At 43.1% G+C, this 5,825-nt stretch overlaps 1 non-coding gene across 1 annotated transcript; it reads right to left on the bottom strand.

The window, feature by feature from the left end:
• Window positions 1–614: 614 nt before the first annotated feature.
• trnaa-ugc lies at window positions 615–686 on the bottom strand. Its single transcript has one exon. It is a non-coding gene; the product is annotated as a tRNA-Ala (tRNA).
• Window positions 687–5,825: the final 5,139 nt, after the last annotated feature.

Raw genomic sequence — 5,825 nt, 5'->3', positions numbered from 1 at the left:
GCTAGCTAGCTAGCCACCGGAGGACAACAACACAACGAGAGGCAGCAATTCAAGTTTTTCTGTCAGTAAGGTATGCTCTCAATGGGATTTGATAGGAGACAACAGACAGCATCAGATAGATGGCCTACATTTAGAGAGACAGAGGGGCGCTGATTCGCTCACATGGATGCTTTCTCCTGTGAGATTTATTCAGCCTCTTGCGAATGTAAGGAACATTATGAAACACAGAGAGACGAAAGATGAATTATTATTTTTTATTTTTTTTATTGGTCCATTTTTGGGGAAGCCTGGCTTCCCTTGGATCCATGAATACACGTCACTGATTAAATAAGATCTAAATAAGAGCTCTTCTAAATGTCTTCTGTAGTGGACATCAGGATGTTACATTTGTCATATTTACTTTCAACCGATTCCTTATGTCAACTACATTGCACATACAATCCAAAAATTTCTGTGTTTTCATCAATCTCAATGGTCACAATCGAACACAAGTCTGAGTTTAAATAAGCAGTGCGTGCTGCTTACGTATTTTGTTTGACCAATAACACTGAGCTAAACTAAACTACGGGTGAAATCCATAGAGATTTGGTTATTCAAAATTGTGAAAACAACTGTGGAGATGCCGGGGATTGAACCCGGGGCCTCATACATGCAAAGCATGCGCTCTACCACTGAGCTACATCCCCTTCCGTACATATCAAGAAAAAATACGGTTTTCTAAACAAAGCGATGGAAATGTAATTGAATATATCAATGAAATAACGTTTTTGCAGTTGCCATTTCTCAAAAAAAGTAAACTCCGTTATCGCAGAGAATATACTGTAGTTAAATTGCCTACGGAGGACACCGGAAAGATTGTTCTTCACCTTTACCACAAGATGGCAGTATATCCATACTACATACTGTATAAACCATGACAGACCTCAACGTTTGATTTCACCAGAGATTTGATATCACCAAAGAAAGGCTATATTTGGATATGATCTTTGGCAATCAAAGATGGTGGTAAATAAACATTAATCAACACATTGAGTCTCCTTAATGTACATGTTGTTATCATGAATTTGACTTGTGCTTTCAACTTGAATGTCTTATTGTGTATGCATTGTAATATCCATGTATTTCAGTATCTTGGACTCTAATACATCCAGTGGCGACTCGTCATTCAGGGCAGGGCCAGTTTAGCATTTTATTTTGGTATTAATACATGTCACCTATCAGTTTGCAAACAATGTTAAAAAAAAATATATATAATATTGAGTTAATAAAGACGCATACAAACATGGGCTCTTTTTTCTTGCCTGAGTAAGGCAGCACCAAAATGCAGCTGTTTCCGCCTAGCTCAGTGCTTTCAGTGCAGCCAGCGGAAAATACAGAACATAGGGTGTCACGCCCTGATCTGTTTCACCTGTTCCTGTGATTGTCTCCACCCCCTCCAGGTGTTGCTTATTTCCCCCAGTGTATTTATTCCTGTGTTTCCTGTCTCTCTGTGCCAGTTCATCTTGTATGTTTAGTCAAGTCAACCAGCGTGCTATTTTCCTTTTTGTAGTCCTCCCGGTTTTGACCCTTGCCTGTGTAACAGTATATATTTTGTCCGTCCCCTCGACCCGGGCTCAAACCAGGAACCCTCTGCACACATCAACAACAACCACCCTCAGAAGCATTGTTACCCATCGCTCCACAAAAGCCAAAACCCTTGCAGAGGAAGGGGAACAACTACTTCAGGTCTCAGAGCGAGTGACGTCACCAATTGAAACGCTATTAGAGTGCAACACCGCTAACTAGCTAGCCATTTCACATCGGTTACACTCACCCCCCTTTTGACCTTCTCCTTTTCCACAGCAACCAATGATCCGGGTCAACAGCATCAATGAAACAGTATATATTTTGTCCGTCCCCTCGCACGAACCAGGGACCCTCTGCACACACCAACAACTGACACCCACGAAGCATCGTTACCCATCGCGCCACAAAAGCCACTGCCCTTGCAGAGCAAGGGGAACAACTACTTCAGAGCGAGTGATTGTCACCGATTGAAATGCTATTAGCGCGCACCAGCTAGCTAGCTAGCCATTTCACATCGGTTACACCTGTTTCTGGACTCTGTGCCCGCATGCCTGACCATTCTACCTGCCTTGACCACGACCATTCTCTTGCCTACCCCTTTAGATTTTTAAACATTGTAAGACTCCAACCATCTCGTCTTGATATAGTAGGGGTTGGTAATGTTCTGTAGTTGTGCCATGATTGGCTCAGTGTTCTGTCACTCATAGGGACACTAGTCACTGCAAATTCTAAGGGTAGAGCTAAAGAATTCAAGCCCCTCGGGTGCTGCCATAGACTTACATTAGAAGTGTCCATCCAAGAACGCTCAAGCTCATTGGCCACAGATAAAATGACATCAAATCACATATCTACAGTAGCTTTGATTGGACTGATCTTAGCTAGCAAGCTAGCAGTCATCACCATGAATCAAGTCAACAATCTTATGGCAAATCCTTTTCAATCCTTGTCATATGAAGAGAAATTATAAATAACACATATTGGTGCTCATCAGCCATTGGACATAAACATTACACAACAAGTTGGAAATCGCAAATTCAACAATGAGTGGTTTTGAAGGAATCAGTGGCTAATTGCACTGGATGTGTGGTCCCAAGTTTGAGTTTAAGGATATTTTTCAAAGCTTAAAAGGGTAAACATTCAACATTGGCCATGCTGTCAATCCAGCATATCTTCTGCCACGCTCAAACAACTGGAAACTCGGAACTGAGACATCTCAGACTTCAGTGAGTTCAAGATAACTGGAAACTCTGAAAAATACCAGCTCCGACTGGAAAAATTGGTTTTGAAACAGTCATCCAACTCGGAATTGCAAGTCAGGAACTCAGGCCTCTTTCTAGAGTTCCGACCTGAAGATCACTGACGTCATCATGATTCTACCATGTTTTTTCAGAATTCCCAGTTGTCTTGAAAGCACCATAAATCCAGAGAATGCCAGACTTTGATGACTAAGTTTAATGACAAATGTTGACCACGAAGGACTGCCGAGCCACCACCCTGTTCAAGTGAGCACAGCACAGCAAGGTGAGTCCAAAAATGTATTGTATGCTGCTGCATAAATGATGTAATATGGGGGGGGGGGGGGGGGCGCCAACCCAGACAGGATGACCACATCAGTGAATCAACCCACTCAGGTGACGCACCCCCTCCAGGGACGGCATGAGAGAGCCCCAGTAAGCCAGTGACTCTGTCCCTGTAATAGGGTTAGAGGCAGAGAATCCCAGTGGAAAGAGGGGAACCGGCCAGGCGGAGACAGCAAGGGCGGGTTCGTTGCTCCAGAGCCTTTCCGTTCACCCTCCCACTCCTGGGCCAGACTACACTCAATCATATGACCCACTGAAGAGATGAGTCTTCAGTAGAGACTTAAAGGTTGAGACCGAGTTTGCGTCTCTGACATGGGTAGGCAGACCGTCCCGTTCCCTTAGGTTGTGCCGTGGCGGAGGTCTTAGTGGGCTATACTCAGCCTTGTCTCAGGATGGTAAGTTGGTGGTTGAAGATATTCCTCTAGTGGTGTGGGGGCTGTGCTTTGGCAAAGTGGGTGGGTGTATCCTTTCTGTTTGGCCCTGTCCGGGGGTGTTCTCGGATGGGGCCACAGTGTCTCCTGACCCCTCCTGTCTCAGCCTCCAGTTTTTATGCTGCAGTAGTTTATGTGTCGGGGGGCTAGGATCAGTTTGTTATATCTGGAGTACTTCTCCTGTCCTATTCGGTGTCCTGTGTGAATCTAAGTGTGCGTTCTCTAATTCTCTCCTTCTCTCTTTCTCTCTCTCGGAGGACCTGAGCCCTAGGACCATGCCCCAGGACTACCTGACATGATGACTCCTTGCTGTCCCCAGTCCACCTGGCCGTGCTGCTGCTCCAGTTTCAACTGTTCTGCCTTATTATTATTCGACCATGCTGGTCATTTATGAACATTTGAACATCTTGGTCATGTTCTGTTATAATCTCCACCCGGCACAGCCAGAAGAGGACTGGCCACCCCACATAGCCTGGTTCCTCTCTAGGTTTCTTCCTAGGTTTTGGCCTTTCTAGGGAGTTTTTCCTAGCCACCGTGCTTCTACACCTGCATTGCTTGCTGTTTGGGGTTTTAGGCTGGGTTTCTGTACAGCACTTTGAGATATCAGCTGATGTACGAAGGGCTATATAAATAAATGTGATTTGATTTGATCTTAGGCTTGTGTGCGGTTGTTCGGTAATGGAAACCCAACTCCCAACGAATAGTTGTTGTGCTGACGTTGCTTCCAGAGGCTGTTTTGAACTCGGTAGTGAGTGTTGCAACCGAGGACATCACTCGGCGGCCCCGAGTGTATATTGTATATATTGTCCCCTATCTCTAATAACATTACTATTATTATCATTATTATTATTTATTCATGTATTATTATTATTACTGTTATTGTTGATGTCAGTATCTCACTTCACTTTAACAACAGTAGCTTTTTCATTAATGCTTACAATGCTTATCTGAATCTGAATTTGTAAAGGCCTGGATGTTTCGAGCTCGTAGTAGAGGTAGAGGATCTCTAATGAATCCTTAGAAAAAGCAACCTTCACTTTTAGCTGCCAATAGACAATGGAAAGCCTTTTATGCCTTATTGTGAAGCTCCTGTTCCGAAAGCCTTTTGGTTGAGGAATGATGCTGAAGTTCTCTTGGGAAGTTATCAAATGTATCAATCTACAGTAAGCAGGACACACTTTTGTGCATCAGAAGTTACGTGCATCTCTACCCTTTAAGTGAGGCATAATTCCTTCAACCACCCAAAATGAAAGACGTCTAGATAGAATGAATGTTTGAGACAATGACAGTCTCAATGAGTGCCTGCGATGGGCCTGAGATCCCAATGAAGCTACAGCACTTCAATGGGATAAGATAAGCTGTGACGAGGCTCTGCACAGGGTAGAATAAAATGCAAATATTATTTTGCGTTGATGGTGAGAGAAGGCCATGCATTATCACATCTACCAGTATATCACTCTGCCCAAGCTTCATTACACCTTAACAAAGTCCAACTTTGAAAAGATACAGTTAGAAAGAGTATTTCCAAGACTCATTAGGATCTTTAGGAATACATTGAAAATGTCATTCTCATGAAAGGAAAATTTCCCCCCAAATGATATTTTGGTATTTGTTTCATCAGTCCATTGTTGATATAGTCCAAAAATGTTTTGCATGTCATGAAGTTTTCAAGATATATATCTTTCAAAATACAGAAATACAGCTGGTATAATGCATTTTGCGTAATAACCTTACAAAACACAGCATCATACCGGCTGTATTTCAGTTAGTTTTTAAAGTTATATACAGTATCTTGACAACTTGTTTTTCTCTAAGTGAATATCTGAGCTGAGCTATGGTAGGATAGGAGGTATGATGGAGTGGAAGGAGAAGAGAGTGAAAGGTAAGTGGAGTGAGTGTGTCAGCAGCAGAAAGAGATGGCTGTGAAACAATGCATGAATAGTCCACACTCCACATGTCCGACTGCAATTGACACAACCCTTTCAGAGAAACACTAAGGGGACAATCAAGTGGTCTGAAGGGTTTCTGTCTGTCCTGGAACAGTGTTCAAACACACACCGGCTCCACGTCATTTCACCGCTCAAGAGTGGATCTGCCATCGAGGGACAATATGAGGGCAGTCTGGGTAGATGATGACAGAACCTTTACGTTTATTTATTTTATGGCTGACATTTATTTACATAGACTGACAAGGAATTGAGAGTGGTCCAGAATGCATGTGTTTTTTGTCTATTGACTATTATTACGC

This window comes from Oncorhynchus mykiss, chromosome 5, assembly GCF_013265735.2.
Source record: "Oncorhynchus mykiss isolate Arlee chromosome 5, USDA_OmykA_1.1, whole genome shotgun sequence".
In the NCBI taxonomy this organism is placed as follows: Eukaryota; Metazoa; Chordata; class Actinopteri; order Salmoniformes; family Salmonidae; genus Oncorhynchus; species Oncorhynchus mykiss.
The sequence above is the reverse complement of the archived record's forward strand: the minus strand, read 5'-3'. Positions and strand labels throughout refer to the sequence as shown.